The sequence below is a fragment of the Pteropus medius genome, unplaced genomic scaffold (assembly GCF_902729225.1).
Source record: "Pteropus medius unplaced genomic scaffold, Ma_sr-lr_union100, whole genome shotgun sequence".
In the NCBI taxonomy this organism is placed as follows: Eukaryota; Metazoa; Chordata; class Mammalia; order Chiroptera; family Pteropodidae; genus Pteropus; species Pteropus medius.
The window spans coordinates 10,542,375-10,560,217 of NW_024349802.1; the positions used below are offsets into that span (position 1 = coordinate 10,542,375).

At 44.8% G+C, this 17,843-nt stretch overlaps 1 protein-coding gene and 1 pseudogene across 4 annotated transcripts in view; one reads left to right on the forward strand and one right to left on the reverse strand.

Annotated features, from left to right (window-relative positions):
* Window positions 1-17,843, reverse strand: part of NRG2 (neuregulin 2) — a 161,660-nt gene that overhangs the window by 97,652 nt on the left and 46,165 nt on the right. The gene's annotated exons all lie outside the window — the stretch shown is intronic.
* Window positions 11,130-11,247, forward strand: LOC120581785 (uncharacterized; annotated as a pseudogene).

The following is a 17,843-nucleotide window of genomic DNA, read 5'->3' on the forward strand; positions in this document are numbered from 1 at the left end:
AGGGGCTCAGCAAGATTTTTTGAATGTACGAATGAGTGATCTCTGCTAACAGAACCTCTGCACACTGAGCTCCATTGCCCAGAAAGAGAGGAGAGAAATCCTTAGAGACCATGAGAATCCAGATTGAGAATGGCAGGAAGTTCTCCAAGTTAGGCCCACCTGCTCCCATCCATGCATCAGCTCATACCACGTTCCACAGGTCTATCCTTAGCACTTATTATGTGACACTGAGGACATCTCCATGAAATTAAAAAACAAAAAACTCATCCCCTTCCCTTAAGGAGATAGCACTTGAGTAAGGAAGGCATGTCAGGAAGCAAATGACTACAACTTAGGCAGTCTGACAAGCGCCATAAGAGAGGTGAGAACAGAGGACCCAGGCCAGTCTTAGGGAGCCAGTATGTTTCCCAGAGAAGGGACATCTAAGATGATCTCTAAGGAGTGGTACGAATTAGTCAGCAAAGCTAGAGGGATTTCATAAAAAGGGTCTAGACATGCAAGAGTCTAGAAGGAAGAGAATGTGTGGCTTCAACAAGGAGAGAAGGGAAGTTCAGTGTAACCAGTGATGGTGAGAACATGCCTCTGAAGGGTTGTAATCAGAAAAGTAAAAGAATCTATGCTTGTGATTTAGAAAATTCCTTAAGTATTCAGAAGAAGAAGCTTAGAACACACTTTCTCACACAGAGAGCGAGCGGCCCGTCCTCCATCCCTAACAGATGGGCAGGAGAGTATGAGAGCTGCTCAAAAAGAGGCCTGGGAGGGGATGGGGGTGTGAAGGCCGCCCAGACTTCTCCAGTGGCTCCAGCCGATAGATACTTCCTTGCTTCCTTGCCCCTTGCTTTGGGAGGTTAGCCCCAGGGGGTTGGCAGGAGACCTGAGATGCCAGTCATGTGGGAACTGTGTGTGAGGGGCCTCCACCTGCACGACCCATAGGGATAGGGTAAATGGGAGCGCCTGGAGAGGAAGAGGAGGCGCAGAGCGATGCTGGGGCCAAGGACTGTGGAAGTCACAGAAGCTATTTACAGTCAACTTCCTCTCTAGATTCCAAGTAACCTCAGGGACCGTGCTTAGCCCTAGGCACAAAGTAGATGTCCAAAAATTGTTCCTCCTGGGCAGGGGGATAGAAGACCCACTCAGGCCCTCTCAGGACACAGATTACCCCTCTCCCCCCAGAGAGTCTCCCTACTGAAGAACAAGTCCCTTTTCCTTCCTTCTACATCCTGCAGCCCACAAAGTCCCTCCCACCAGGTCAGAGAATAAAATAAAGGCTGACAAAATGCTGCTACCATGTATGAGGTGGGTCCAGAAGACAGTTAGTGACCAGACAGAGAAGCAGACACTTATGAGGAGAGGCTGGTAATTTAAGGACCTTCAGAAGCGAGGCGTCATCAGGGCTGTACAAGGCTGGAGCTCTAGTCAGAGATCAGCCACCAATCTACTATGTAATGCTGGAAATGTTTTCAGCCCTGGGCCTCAATTTTCTAACCTATAGAAGGAGAACAGCTCTATGTGGTCACTCAAGTCCTTCCAGAGGTTTCACCCAGGGGTGGAGGTTGTGTTGTCCCCCAAAACCTCTGCGGGAAATAGCTTCTGCTTTCCTAGTAGACACTGGGAGCCTCCTATCAGGCCTTTCTACTCTCTGGTGTCCCCACCTCGATGGAAGATCAAGGTTGGGCCCAGAATTACCACATTTATCAGACTATCTGAAAAAGGGTTAGAAGGAAGGATGTGGAAGCAGGAAGCTAGAAGCAGGTGTTGACACCAAATACAAAAAGAAAGAGACTCAGTGGGTCTGGGCTCTGGGTGGTGAGGAGCTGGGTAAGGGGATGGGATGCTGGGGCCAGGAGCCCCAAGAGTACAGGTGTAGCCCTTGGCTTGAACAACTCCTCACCGAGAGGAGAGGAGGCCTGCAAAACTTGTCTTTTGCCCCAGGACTGGCCTTTATCTCAGTTGTGTGAAGGGAGGAACCTGGTAGACAGGCGCCAAGAGGGGAGGGTCAGGGAGACAGCAGCAGCTCCCCTTCAAGGCCTTCAGGGGTTTGGAAGGAGGAAGGAAGACTGGAAAGGGCGGGAGGGGTAGCTCCCAAGCTGGAACATCAGTCAGCCATTCACCCTGGGAGGTCTCTATTCCACTAACCTGCACGGAGGCCCTGCTCCCATTAGGCTGTGTTTTAGACACCACTCTGCTGAGCAACATGGTAAATTCTCTGACAGGCTGCACAGGATTGAGAGAGCAAGGCCACCAAGAGCCCGGCTCCGTCGCCTGTACAATAGATATTTCGCAGCAGATGCATTAGCTGACCTTCAATGGGGAGGGAGGCCTACTTCCAGGAGCACCTGGTTAGGCTTTCCTGGTAGACTTAGCCCAGGAGAGGCCTCATTCCAGACAGCGCAGGAGCAAATGTGCAGCCTGCTCTGCCACCTGGTGGAGAAAGGAGGTGGGAGCTGGAGACAAAGCTCAGACAGGTAGTGCCCTGCCACCTGGTGGAAAGCTGGGTGCTCACGCAATCAGCCCCAGAAGCTGAGCACCAGGACTTGGCAACCCGCTGTCCTGAGGCTAGAGTATGAAGGATGTAGCCTTCTAGGACATGGCCCTGGTCCTTAAGGACTCACAGTCATTTGGGGAAAACACAGCTCATATACGTGAAATATTAGACAATAGGATTGTACGTGCTGGATCATTCAGTTCAGTTCATGCACCCATCAAACCATCCATTCATCTATCTAACTAGTCAAATGCTTAGATGCTCTTACTACAAGACTTGATCTTGGCTCTCAGGGAGCTTAAGCTCTATTGTCCTTACCTGGTGAATAAGACTTCTTTTTTCCCCTAGGACTTTCCTTTTTACCAAAGACTTTCACATTTATCATTTCCCTTAATCTTTGCAAAACCTGGAGAGATATATATTGTTATTCCAACTTTACATATGAAGACATTCAAGCTTCAAGGAGTTAAATGACTTGTCCAAAGTCTAACAGCTGATAAGTGGCAGAGCCTAAATACAAACCCAGTACTTTTCATTCGTGAGAGAAATATTCCTCCAGTGCCTGATACGTATGCTCCTCAACGTATGATGGGGTTATGTCTTGATAAACCCATCATAAGTTGACAATATCATAAGTCAAAAATGCCTTTTATATACCCAACCTCCCCAAAACATCATAGCTTAGCCTAGCCTACCTTAAACGTGCTCAGAGCACTTTCATTACCATACAGTTTGGCAAAATCATCTAGCACAAAGACTATTTTACAATAAAGTGTTAACTATTTCATTAATTTATTATGTGTATCACTTTTGCACCATCACAAAGTCAAAAAATTGTAAGTCAAACCATCATAAGTCAGGGACTGTTTGTATATGCCAGGCACTTTGGTGACAAAAACGAACGAAAAATGTCCCTTCCCCAAGGGGTACTCACAATCTGGTAAGTAACAAAGACACCAATAACTACACGCAAGATATTGGGCAGGGCTAAGGGTAAAATTTTATACAAAATTCTCTCTACAGCATGAGCAAGAACAATTACAATTTTAATAATGGTAATAATAGCTAAGGCTTATTGAGTGCTTACAACATATGAGGCACTGTGCTCAGTGTTTTATATGAACTAATTCCTTTAAGCCCCTATGAGGTAGGAGGTATTAACCCCACTTTGTAAATGAGGAAACTGAAGGAGAGAGAGAGAGAGGTGTTAAATAACTAACTGGCAAGGCCAAGGTACAAAGCCAGGCAGTCGGGATCTAGAGCTTGCAGCCTTGACCATTATGCTATACAGCCCGAAAATGGCAAATGATTAGCACATGCTGTTGGACTGATCTAGGGTAGAAGGAGGGGAAATGGCTGGAGCAGAGGCTCGGAGGCCAGGCCGTATAGTCTTCTGACTGAGGGAGTAGACTCTGGCCCTGAAGAAGTGCTGAGAGAGAACGATTCTAATTTAACCCCCCAAGATTAGGGCCAACTTGCCTGGCCTCTTTTAATAAACGATTATGACTCTGACATAGAATTTCCCACAGCTTTTCTGAAGCAAGTTCTAGATCTGGCAGAAGAAAGTAAGGCATAAGAGCTATCTTCGAGCATCTGTAGGGCTATTATCTGGAAGAAAGTCTAAATTTATTCTGCGTAGCTCAAAAGGACAGACATAAGACAAACAGGGGGGAAGATGAAGGGAAGCAGAGTCTGCCTCAGTGGAAGGACCATTCCTACTGATTAGAGTTGATCCCACTGGCAACCTTTAAAGAGTGAGCCACTAGTTGGCAGAGACGCTAGGAGGGCAGTTTCTGTACAAGGGTCTTAGCATCCTTGCCAAAGCTGAGATGCCACACCATCTATTCCTTTCACCCTACCTTTCATTACAAACATTTATTGAATCAACCTTATGCTAGGCACCGAAGATTTCAGAGGTGAATAAGACACAACTCTTGCCTTCAAAGATTTTAGAGTTTAGTGGGGTAGTGAGTCTCTAGACCTGCCCCCCAAATATATGACCTTTATCTTATACTACATTTACCTCTTAAGGGAAAGGGAAATATGTGCCCTTTTATCTCTATTGAAATGATTTTCTACCTCCAGTTGGCATATGAACTGAAATAATAGTGAAAACTGGGTGTACTATCATGATCTAAGAATAATAATATAAATAATAGCAATGACAAAAACCAACATGATTTTACTGTGCCAGACATCGTACTCCTCACTTTACAACTATGGTTTTCACATAATTTTGCTGGTAAAAATCCAAAGGCAAACTTAATATTTCAAATCCCTAAGGAGTTCTACAAAAAAAAGGTGTCTGACTGTTCTCCACATTGTCTAAATCATGCCACAGGATATTGGTTTGATATTGCAAGAAGACTGGGCTAGCTGTAAAACAGAACAATCTGGAAACGACATGGTCCAAAAGACTGGAGTAAAATACCAACCAAGACTGTGGTGTTTCCTCTTGGGAAGACTTGACAAACGACATGGACTCCCATTGGGTTCTGGTGGTAAAAAGAGGGGAATAGAGGACATGACCTGGTTTGGGTATCGGCTAAGGTTTGGCTGGGCATATGGCTGGATCTTTAGGCCAGCTTGATAACACTATATATAAGGAAGTGGCCTTCATAGGGCCATCAGGACTACCTCCACTGGAGGGACATTCAGAGTGAGGCACCAGAAAATGCAGGCAAGGCTTATTCGCACGCTGCCATGAATAAGACTGACCACAGGGTTCTACGTTCCACTCCCTACTCCAACCCTTCATGTCCACAGCCATGCTTTCTCCACTACTTCCCCTATCCTTCCATGTCTCTCTAACTATTCCAGCCCTGTGTCCCTCTGCTGGGCTGATCTTCTCTAGGTACTTCTGGGGCCACCTTCTGCTCCAGCATGAAGCCTGTGCAGGAAAGACCAGAAATCAAGGAAGAGGAGGGTGGCTGCGGCAGGGAGTGGAGGGAAAGTAGGAGGATGGAGCACGTTCATCAATGGGCAATAACCCCAAGTGCTAAAACTCAGAGAGAATTGGCAGTGCTAATCTGTATGTTCAACCCAAGTAGAATGTATAAAACCTGGTGGGACTTCTTAGTCAGCACTATGAGCCAAATCTTTCCAAACATGTTTGCTTCAGTAATGAGGCCAGTCTCCATAACTAGTTTTCTTTTTTCCCTTGAGTTTTGAAAGTTAATGAATCTCCATCCTTCTTAGAAGGAGCACAGGGCTGCCACACCAGCATCCCAGAGTCCATTCAATTTGCCTGACCCTAGTTTCTCTAACATGGGCAGAAAAGAAGTTGATTCAGCTCTGTATTTTGGCCACAGTCAGAACCACCTCAGGTGCCTCCGGCCAGCCCAGATGCCAAGCATATGGCATTTATAGCCCCTTAAGTTTTCCTGAGAGCTCCCAGGGTTGGCATCAAATTTAATCTAAACACTACCTCCTCCGTGATCTCTCTGCCTGCTTCAGCTTTGCTGCATGCATCTATTTTTCACTAGATGATAAGTCACTACTTCCCTGGCATCCAAATGGCTGGGGTCGGAGGAGGAAAAGAACTAAGTAGGCATCTGTTCCACAACACGTCCATCCTTAGGAGGTGGCTGACAAGGAGCCCACTGTGCCTGCCATTCTTTCCCCAAACTCCATGCTACAACCTCAGGGAATGACAGGGAGGAGCTATACGGCCCAGATCCAGAAGGAAATTAAATAGCCTCAAATTAGGTCAAACACACCTTTGGCACAAACCCACCAAAGGAAAAACTGGAAGATAGCATGTTTCCCTTCCAATAAGAAATCAGTGTATAAAAATCAAGAGCTCTCATGTATACGAGCAATATACAATTAGAAAATGCAACCAAAAAAAAAAATCTTCCATTAACAATGTCAATAAAAACATAAAATAACAGCAATAAAGTTAGTAAGAAATGCACTGGATTTATCAATACAAAACCAGGCTCTAGCTCTACTAAAGGAAACAAACAAACAGACATGAATTCATTGGAAAAATGTAGTATTTTATAATGTAAATCTAACCGAGTTAATCTCTAAATTTAACACCATTCCAATAAAAATCCCAAAAGCGTAACTGATTCTCAAATTCATCTGGAAGAAAAAAATGTATGAGACTAGCCAAGAAAAATATTGATTAAAAAAAAGGGGGGAACTTGCACTGTTAGTGTTAAAATGTACTATAAAGCTACAATGACTTAAAAAGTATGGATCAGGTACCAGAATAGAATATGTACTCAGTAGAACATATTATAAAAGCAAGAAATAATTATAAGTATCCAACAAAGATTTCATTAAGGGTGCTAGTGCTTATATAAAATATAATATTATAAACACACATAGGATATATTTATCATTTTAAAAATAATTTTTAATATTTATTTATTTTGTAATTTTGTTAAAAGAGAAAGAATGGATTGTCCAATAACGATGCCAGGATAACAAGTTAAATACATTTTTTAAATTACCATATTTATAATATATAAAAATAAATTGTGGATGATTAAAAGATTTAGATGTTAAATAAAACATTTGAACATTTAGGAGGATGTCTATGTAGCAAGAGCAAAAAAGTCTTTCTAAGCATAGAGCAAAAGGCAGTCCAAAAATAAATTTGATATGTTGACTACATCAAAAAATGTAAATCTTCATTATTGATGAATGTCACAAAACTAAAGACAAGTAACAAACTCGAAAAACTATATGCAACATTTATCAGACAAAATAAAGGTTAACACTTTTGATATAAAAAGAAGCTTGTAAAACAAAAAGAAAAAGATAAATACCTCAACAGGAAAATTGGCAGACATAAAAGACACACACAATGCCAATAAATATGTTAAAATGTTCAGCCTAAGTAGTAATCAAAGTAAATTAAAATAAAATAACATTTTGTATATCAGATTTGTAAAGATAAAAAAGAACACTGATGAGAATGTGCAGAAGTGAGCACTCAAATACTGACAGTGAAGTGTAAGTTGGTGTAATCTTTCTAAATTATAATTTAGCAATAGGTATCAAAAGCCTTAAAATGTACCTATCTTTGGTCCTTACAGTTCCACTTGGGAATTCATCCTTAGGAAGTGATAATATGCAAAAAACTTTATCTAGAAGTATATAACTGGCATAACAAAAATTGAAAACAAACTATCTAATAATAAATAATTGATAAAATAAATTTGAGTTGTATTTATAAAATGAAATATGCAACCTTTCAAAATGATGGCATAGTTGTATGACAACTATAATTAAAAATAATTTTAAAAAATAAAATAAAGTGATGGCATAGAAACACAGCTCTTGCCATGAAAAGACGTTTCTGATATACTTATGAATGAAAACGTTGTATATAAATGTCTAACCACTATACAGTACACTGAAACTAACACACTCAATGTCAACTGTAACTGAAAAATAAACAAATAAATAAATGAAAAATGGGGCAGATTATGAGACAATAGGTACAATATAGTCTCATGTTTAAAATAATTTTTTAGACATAGCAAAGGTCTGGAGAAATTTTCTCCAAAATGTTTATATTTCGTGGCAGTAAGATTATAAGTAGTCTTGTTTTCTTCTTTTTGATCATAAATATTTTCTAATTTATCTATATTAAGCACTTCTTGTGTAATCTTTAAATTAAAAGAAAAGGAAAATTAGGAGCCACTGGCAATTGTTAGATGTATAGTCCTTCCTGGTCGTTTAGTCTGGGGGATAAAAAGGCTTCATTCAGGAGAATTAGAAATATATACCTCCACCCGAACAGTTTCATCCAATTCCTCACTCTGGTTCCTGATCCCCCCCGCCAAGAAAACTGCCACAAAAGTCTTTAACATGACAAGGACTTCAGCTTTCCAACCTTTTCCTCCTCCCCTCTCCCCACTCTCAAGGGTAGTACCTCTGTCCCTTGTAAAACTGTACATCCTAGCCCTTAGAAGGCAGCAGCGTACTCCAAAATGCATAAATCAAATGGGTCACTTTGAGCCAGGGGAAGAGGAGAAGGCCCTGGGTCAGCAAAGAAGGGATTTGGGCTAAATTGGCAGCACAAGAATCTGAGCATCAAGAGTGGCCATCCAGACTATGAAATAACAAAAAGTAGAGGAACAGGGATCAGGGCTCCCTGAAAGGCTGGAGGCAGCAGCAAGACAATCACACACTTAGCCAGGGTCATAATTATATATTTTATAATAGAACAATTTACCAACAGTCTTTTCTGCCAGTCAAAGTCTAGATTAAACATTTAGAAATCCAGCCTCCTCTTCTTTTGCAGCTGTTACCATCCCTCCCTTCTCTTCCTCACATGGGATACAGGCCTCAGAAATGGCCTAATCCTGGTCACAACCTCAGGACTAACCATTCTCAGCACCAATGCTGAGGACAGCGGCTCTCCAAACAGGCCTTGACCTGGGGCTCCTGCCCTCAGGGCCTCTGCTGCCACCACCAGGGATCCAGGACGCTTCCTTCCTAAACCCAGAGGAGGACAGGCCCACAGAAAGCCTCCTTAGATGCAATAAATGTTCCCTGGATGTGGAAAACCCATTTCCTGGTCCGTATGTGGGCCATGGGCCTCCTATGCGGGCTAGCAGCCAACTTGCCTCTGGAAAAGAGGTTTTTTGAATGCTGATACACAAGCACCTCATGTGTGTGTTATAAAAGTCTATTTATCATGTGCACTACATGGGCATAAATGTCCAGGCCACCCTCGGTAATATAGTAATGGTCCTATACCTCCCCCTTCTTAAATCTCTTAGAATCACTCAGGAAATTCTAACCCAGGCATCAATAAACTTGGAATCAAAATCAGGTCCAGCATCCCTAATGCTGTACCTTCTGGCATTAAAAAAAAAATAAAAAAAAAAAGGCCTGGTATGAACACCTTTCCCAGCACTGCAAAAACACACAGTGCGACCTCTGTCTCTATTCTGCTAGCCCCTGGGGCCTGAGAGGCACAGATGGGAACCTCCTGCTAGAGGAGTCAACCCCGCTGGGCCTAGCCTTCCACCCTCATCCGGGGCCTGCCACCATGGAGGGGGTGCTCTCACTCCCTCTTCTGCCCCACCCCCGGACAGTGGTATCCAGGACCCCAGACAGACATAAGTACTCAAGCTTCTCTGTGGAGAGCCAGAGAGGTCAACACAGAGCCAGGTGCCAGGACTGGGGAGCATCCCACATGAGGAACCCCATGGACAGTCCTACTCACCTCATTACACAGGGGAAGTGGCCCTCCAGGCCCACGGGCCATCTGGGGACCACCAGGCAGCGCCAAGGCAGGCCGGCTGGGGCAGTCAAGACAAGGCTGGGACTGTTTTGCCAAGGCTGCAAGCTTCCTTTGCAGCGGTGGAGAAGAACCTCCACCCCACCTCACCCCAGTACATGAGAGAAAAACCTTCTGTAGCCCAGGGCTGAGCTGCTTTTCACTAACTGGGGCTTTCTAGCTACTTGGAACTCCAATAGCGCAGCAGATCTCAGAGTCAAAAATAATAATAATTTTTAGAGCTAGAATTAAAATTGGTCTATTTTTCAAACAAATCCTAAAAACATCTACCATTTATTAAGCATTTATTATGAGCTTAATTATTTTACATAAATTATTACATTCAATCTAAAGAACAACTCCATGAGGTAGCTATCCTTATATTTTCCTTATATGACAGATGTAGAAATGGAGACATAGAAAGGTTGGGAGGCTTGTCCAAGGTCTCCAGCTTGTGAGAGGCAGGACGGGTCTGTATGACTCTCAAGTCCATGTTCTTCACCACTTGAGGACACTGCCTCTGTGATCCTGACAAGTCACCCTTTTATGAATAAACAAAAGATCTTTTCAGGACTTGTGCTCAAAGAATGGTTTCTTTTGTGTTTCAGAAAAAATATTGCTGAGTGGCTTCTCTAGAGGCCTTATTCCTGAAGGTTCTTGAACTGGTTAAGGGTAGTAAGCTCCATGCAGAGCCTACAGCCTTGGAGTCTCCCTTGATGGGCAGCTGAGGGATTGAATCCTATGCAATGACTGATCTCTCACACCCATCTGCAGGCTCATTCCCCAGGTGCCAATGACACTTGGTGCCTGGAGAAACAGGACTCACTTCCTCCCTGTGTTCCCACAGGTAGCCCCCAGATCCTCTGAATAAGGGCTTTGGGGTAGACTGACAAAGTCAGAGGCAGAAGATGCCCAGGGTCATTAATCTAATCCTATCAGTCCTACAGATGAGAAAACTGAGGCTTGTGGGAATTGGTCACTAAAACAGTCAGTCTCCTGGCATGCTCTTATCTTTCCCATAAACTTAAGTCCTAGAGGTAGGGCCAGATGTTAATGTTTAACGTGAGTAATTCCCTCCCTAGAAGCCGGAGTCTGAGGCTGAGAGAGAGGAAGAGGGGCATACATGGTTAAGAATACCATGTGGGAGTGAGAGAGACCACAGTTCAAACACTCACTTTCTTTTGCACAGCTCTGTGATCTTACCGAGTTACTTAAATCTCTTCGTGCCTCACTTTTCTCTTCTGTAAAAAAAAAAAGAGATGATAATACTGCCAACCTCACAGGATTGGTCTAGAATTTGTCAAAATAATGTATAGTCTAGTGCCTGGCTCAATTACAAAGGAGTAATAAGGAAATCTGAATAGAAGATGGACTTTAGTTAATAATAATGTGTCAGTCTACGGCCATGCTACCCTGAACAAGCCCGATCTCGTCTGATCTCGGAAGCTAAACAGGGTCAGGCTGGTTAGTACATGGATGGGAACCCACCTAGGAAGACCAGGTGCTGCAGGCATAAAAAATAAAAAAATAAAGCATTGTAAGTTGACAAGGTCCTTGCAATCTGTGAGGCCAACCAAGAGCTGCCTCACCAAAATAATAATAATAATAATAATAATAATAATAATAATAATAATAATGTGTCAATATTGGTTCATTAATTGCAACAAATGTACCATACTAATGGAAGAAGTTAATAATAGGGAAATCTGGGAACTCCCTATCTTCACAAGTCTTCTGTAAATCTAAAATGTCTAAAGTAAAAGTTTATTGTAAAAACTAAAAGGAATACAGTAGAAGTTGTTCTTGTTATAGGAAGGGATGGTTATGAACCGTGTCCCTGAGAATCTGGAAATAGCCAGAAAGAATCAAGCAGCAAAGTCAGCATCAAAGCCCCTCATCCTCAGTCAACTCAAGTCAGCTCCAACTCCCAACCACGAATAGCAATAGACACAGGTGTGACAGGCATCAAGGCACTAGAGAAAGACTACTGAATCTGAAGTCAGACACTGAGGTTCAAATTCTAATCTACCACTTAGTATCTCTGTGACTCTAGACAGAGCTCCTCACTCTCTGGAGCTCCTTTTCCTCCTCAACTTTGGCCTATTTCTCCCTGTCTAGAGCATAGAATTGTGAGGCTAAAATGAGAGATGCAGCAGGCAGCCGCTAAGATGGCCCCCAATAATCCTCGTCTCTTGGTATTCATGGCTTTGTGTGATCTTCTCCCCTTGGGTGTGGGCTGGACTTATTGACTTGCTCTAACAAATAGACAATGGTGAATAATGGGCTCTCATCATTTTATACCCTGAGATTAGAGAATAAAAAGACTGTGGCTTCCCTCTTGGATGGCTTGTCCTAAGGAAAGCTAGCTGCCATGTCGTAGGGGAGCCCTGTAGAAAGGCTCATGTGAGTGAGTTTGGAAGTAGATCTTTCAAAGCCTGCTAACAACATGTGAATGAACTGAGAAGCAGATCCTTCAGCCCCAGCTGGATCTTGAGATGATGCAGTCCTAGATGACAGCTGCACTGCAACCTCATGAGAGACCTTGAACCAGAAGTACCCAGCTAAGTCACACCTGGATTCTCAAAACACAGAAACTGCGAGTTAACAAATGTTTGTTGTTTCAAGGCACTAAGTTTTGAGATAATTTTTATGTAGTATTATATAACTAATTCGAGAAACAATCTATGAAAATACTTTGTTGAAAACTTAGAAATTTGGTAAAGCCAGAAATCAAAACAAACCAAACCCTAAGGCCCATCAGATTCCACAAAGGCCCCTCCACGTTGTCACATCCCAGGCCATTTTTGCTTAACACTTCTCTTCCTTCCTCTCGCTCCCTGAACACCTGAAGGCAGGTGGGTTTGGTGATGACAGCTCATGAGAGTCTCTCCCTACACTGGGAAGAACTTAGCCGTTCTGGGGGCCAGAAACACTCAGATGAGGTAACCTAGCTCTCTCCTGACTTGAGGCAGGGCTTGTGCTTCAGATCAAGCCAAACAATTGTCCCAAAGAGAATAAGTCCCAGTTCTTTGTGGGGGATTTCTCTCTAATTCACAGAGTGTTTGTTGTATCACCAGAAAAAATTCTGTCTTCCTTCTATCTTGTTTTGCTCTTTCCAAGGCTGTCCTTGAGTCTAACCCTTAGATGTATAGGAATGTACCAGTAAAAAAAGCTTTGCTCCTAGCACAAGTCTGGAGCCAGTGTGTCCCCTCCCGGGCAGACACCCTACTCGCATGCTCGCTATTCTCTTGAACGGTGAGGAACAGGAAGGCCATCCACCTTCCAAGAGGAGGCCAAATCCTCTGGCTGTATTTGGCACCCCCAACTCTACTGAGCTCTGTGGGGGAAAGAATGACCTTGAAAGGACAGGGCCACTGTGGAGAGAGAACTGCCTGTTCAGACAAGATGGACTCCACCTAACTCCAACACCAATCTTCACAACCATTTGGCTCCAGTACAGAACTTTCTCTCCAGTTTCTTTCCCGGTCCCTTATTCCTACCACTACAAATCCTCCCCTAGAACTTTTCTGAGCTCGCCAGGCAACCCCTTTTCCCCGGAGAATCTCCCTCCTGCTTTCCTTTCCCAGAGGTCTAAAATCTATGCACTTCTTGACTTGATTACCCTCTACAAGGAGCCTGGCAGTGCAGAGAAGAGATTTCTGTAGATGCTTCTCTGAGAGGACAGGAGGGGAATGGAGACACTAAGCCTGAGCTCCTAGGGTGCAACCGTGGCTGTGAAGACTTGGCAAAAGCATCAACAGTGACAGCAGCTCCCCAGGAAGGGCTTGCTGTGATATGAATGATCCAGAAATGAAGGCCCAGAAGAGAGCCAGCAGGATTCAGGCTGGGCTTGCTGCACATGTGCTGAGGCCTGGCAGGGAAAGCTGCTGTGGAGCTCATGGCAACTGCTCACACCTAGCACCAGCCTGAGCGCTGCTCATCTTGGCATGGGCCCCGCCCCTGGCCATTACTGCTCCTCCAACATCCCCTTCTCCTAGAAGGGGCTGAGACCATTCTTCCCATACCTAGGACTGGGGTTCACAGTCAGGAAAATGTAGCCCACCCACCTTGCACAGCCATGGGGGAGGGGCCAGTCTTCCCAGCAGACACGTCCCTCCTTGCTCTGGCACTCTTACAGTGCCTTAACCTGCCACCCTGAGCAGTCAGTCATGCCTCTGTGGCCTTACCCTTCTCTTAACCAGAGGTGCTAATCTGGAGAGGATCCAGGTGGCCGTGCAGAACAAGCTGAAGTTCTAGCTCTATTCCAGGCCCTCAAAATTAAGGAAGTCTTCAAGGGACAGGTCCCAGAATTCCCAAAATGCCTTTTAGGGCTCCATGGTTCCAGCGTGTTGTGAAGAAGACTCAATAGAGCTTTCGGAGGCTCCTGGCTGTCAGGAAGGGAGCTACCTGTCATGCTCTGAGTGTAGTAATTAATCTGGTGCTACCAGGCCGTGAGGGCCAAAGACAGAGGCTGAGTCCTGTTCACGTCTATGTCCTAACACAGAGCTTAGCCCAGAGCAAGCCCCCTGTCTGCCTGATCCCCTGGAAGAGACACTAGTGCAGAGGAGAATAAAGAATGAATGAAGCAGAGCAGGGTGCAGGGGAGGGAGAAGAAGGGGTTCGCAGCTGTCCCCAAGGCTGTGCCAGCTCAGAAGGTGCCTTATATGGCCCAAGAGGTCAGGCAGCCTCGCTGAGGGCAAAAAAGAATTAATTCACTGGGAGTAATCAGCAAGGCATGACTTCTTACACTTCCTCACACTAGGGGTTCTTTCTACTCTCTATTTGCTATAAAGTCAAGAATAAACTCCTCTGCCTGGAATTCAAAGCAATCCACAAGGTGGCTGCCTCCCTGCCCTTCCACCGGCTCCCCCGCAACCCCACCCCCACCCCACCCCCCCCGCCCCCAGCAGCTCAGCCCCAGCATCCCTACACAATCCTGAGTGCCCAGCAGACCAGCCTCATTGCTGTCCCTGCATATTCCTATCCTCACTACCACAGCTCCTTTCCTCCTCCCTCCCTCTTTACAACAGATCCCAGCCTTCGAGCTCTGGGTCCCCGGCCGTTCTTTGTAAAGCCTGTTCTAATCACTTCTGCCCACACCAGTCTCTGCCTTTTCGGAACTCCTACAGCAGCACTCCCAGCCTGTACCACGTGACTGAGCCCGTTTATAGCATCTCACATTGCTCATTAGTTGCTTTTTTCCAAGTTGTCGTCAACTAGAACAGAAGAGCTGCATGAGGACCAGCAGAGTGCCCGGCAGGACTGTAACGCCAGGTTTAAATTCTTTCATAGTTGGGACCCTGTCCAGACTGTTCTGTGTCTCTCTCAGCTCAGGTGGGCTCAGGAAACGCCAGCAATGATTTCCTTTTCTGTTTTCAGGGATTATCCTCCTCCTCGCATTCCCCTGCAAGGTGCCTTGCTTTCACCCAGGACATTGAGCAGGGCAATGAAAACCAGCCCTTTGTGTGGGTCTCTAAGCAGGCTGAGCAGCTTTGTCCTGGGCTGACTTTTATGGTTTGCTTCAGTCAGAGACTGCCTTAATATGGGTGCATACCACCATCTCTGCAGTGCCTCCCCCCAACGCACACTCCTCGACATCAGCCTTTATCAGCCCCGCTCCCATCTCTACCAGGCCAAGCCCTGACGTCTGAGGGATTAACTCTCCCCGACTGCTCAGTACCACAGCCTCTGTTTATGACCCTCGGTCTCTGGCCCGGGTGAACTGGGGAGTGCTGCACATTCCTGTGGATGGGGAGGAGCTGTTTGAGAGAAAGGTCCCGTGGTGATTCTCACAGTTGCTGTGCTGGAGGTAAGCAGATGGGTCAGAGTGGCGTCTTCCTTTCCCCTCCCCCATTCCCACAGCCCAGGAGCCATACTATCTGAAGATTTGAAAGAGAAGGCGGCTGTGAGTTTGACCAGACGAGCCACTAAAACTGCCTTCCAGAGCGTTGAATCCCAAGGTGCCCAGTGTCCAGTGAGAAAGGCCTCTGCTTCTTGGGCGGCCTCAAGAAGTCTGGGAGTGGGCCCTAGGACAGAGCTGACACAGTGCAAGGCCTGGCCTGAAGGATGGGCTGGCCCATCCTGGGGCTTTTCCATGCCAGGCCTCTAACACAATCTCCCTGAGGGTTCCTAGCCTTACTTCTCTCCCAGTCCCTCAGACACTTGCCTTCCTTGCCTGTGTTTCTCTGTTGTTCCTCCTACTCTCATCAGCCCTCAATCTCATTATTAGAGAAGGCAAAAGAACAACCTTTACTATTGGTATAATTTCAATGAGTTTACATACATAAGATTTCGCTATATCTTCACAACATTCCTTCGTGTCAGATAGGGGAGGGAATAGTCTTCTCAAGCCTGAGGAATAATGCGATGTGCTCATGTTATTAACAAGTTATATATAGGGAAGTAACTGGAAGCCAGAGTTTCAAACACTTAGGTGAGAACCTGTTTGTTTGTTCTTTTTTAACGATACTTAGGCTAACCTCCCTGCCCTCTCATACTAAAAATTTTCTTACCATAAATGATTTGTTTTCCTGGTGTAAGACAATTCGAAAAGAAAGAAGTAGACACTAACTAGACGCTAATTCTACTGCAAAAGTCTACCCTCCCCAACCTCTACCCAGGACCATGGAGACATCCACCTCACACACACATAAATGCCTCGATTGCAATGGCTAAATAAGATATATACGCATAATGAATGAACAGATACTTGTCATCATTCTTGTCAATGCCTTGCATTTGTATAATTTTAATTATATATATAAATATATGTATATTATAGTTCATAATTCACAGAGGGTCACAGACCTGAAGCTCACTAAAGATCCCAGGCTTCCAGGCCTCTGCAGACACCTTGCCTAGGCAGAGAAAAAGCCAGGCTCCTCCGCAGAGCCTTGTCTAGAGTTGCTCCTTCTTTGGCCATTCAGGTGCCATCTCTTTGCCTCAATAAGCTCTAATTAGCTCCTCTATAGGAGGTGACTCAGGGCCATTATCCTTCTTCCACCCCTGACGACCCATTGGGAAGAGAGGGGAAGTGATTTATATAGAGTCATATCATGAGTCAGTACACAAACCAAGATGAGAATGTGGCATTTGGGGCTCCCAGGGCTATATTTGGGCCACTGATAAGAGCTGCTTCTCACGGCAGGGCCTGGACACAGGCAAATGCTGAACATAGCTTCAAGAAAGTAAAAGAAGACAGAATCTGGAGCTTCCTCACTCCTAAGCACTCCTTTCTGGCATCTGTAAAATGCTTAGGAGCAGCTCCACCCTCTTACTGCCCAAGAAGAAACTGAGGCAACAGGAAAAATGAAGAACTCTGAATTTCTGGCTCCAGTCTAAGTCCTTCCTTAGGACCACTACAAACCCAGGCAAAACCTCAGCCTATCTATATGGCAGGCCTCTGGGATTTCCCTTCCAGGACCTGGCACCGAAGGAAAGGGTTTTGGCCTCGTTCGGTCAATGTCATGAACTAGTGATCAGACTTCTCTTATAAAACATAACTGTCAGAGAACTGAAGTCTCCTTCTCAAGGCCAAGGAGGAAAAGGTAAAAAGAACCCAGATACAATGAGAACTGATATCTAGATCAGCGAAGAGAAATCTAGCAATGGATATCAACAATGTTCACTTACCCTCACTCACCATCCCAATCACACACCCAAAAGACCCTTGGGAATATTTCCTGAGTAACCCAACTCCTGCCATGTTGTCCAATAGAACTTTCTGTGATGATGGAAATATTCCACGTCTGTATTGTTCAATATGGTAGCCATTAGTCACATGTGGCTATTGGGCACTTGAAATGTGACTAGTGTAACTGAGAAGACTGAATTTTATTTAATTAATTTAAATTCCAATTTAAGTTTCCCACTCTGACTAGTGGCTACTATATTAGACAGTGCAGCTCTAGCAGCTCTGAGGGGATATGAACTTGAGTAATTAATTGATTCTTGTATATGCCTGCTTAACCTTTACCCAACTGACTTGGAAAAACTCCCAGGTTCATTAGAAATCCCCGAGGCTCTTTGAGGGTTGGGGGTGGATGGAATCTGAGTGGGAAGACTCTGTGTAGGAAAGAGGGAAGAGGTCTCTTTGATCCATGTCTTAAG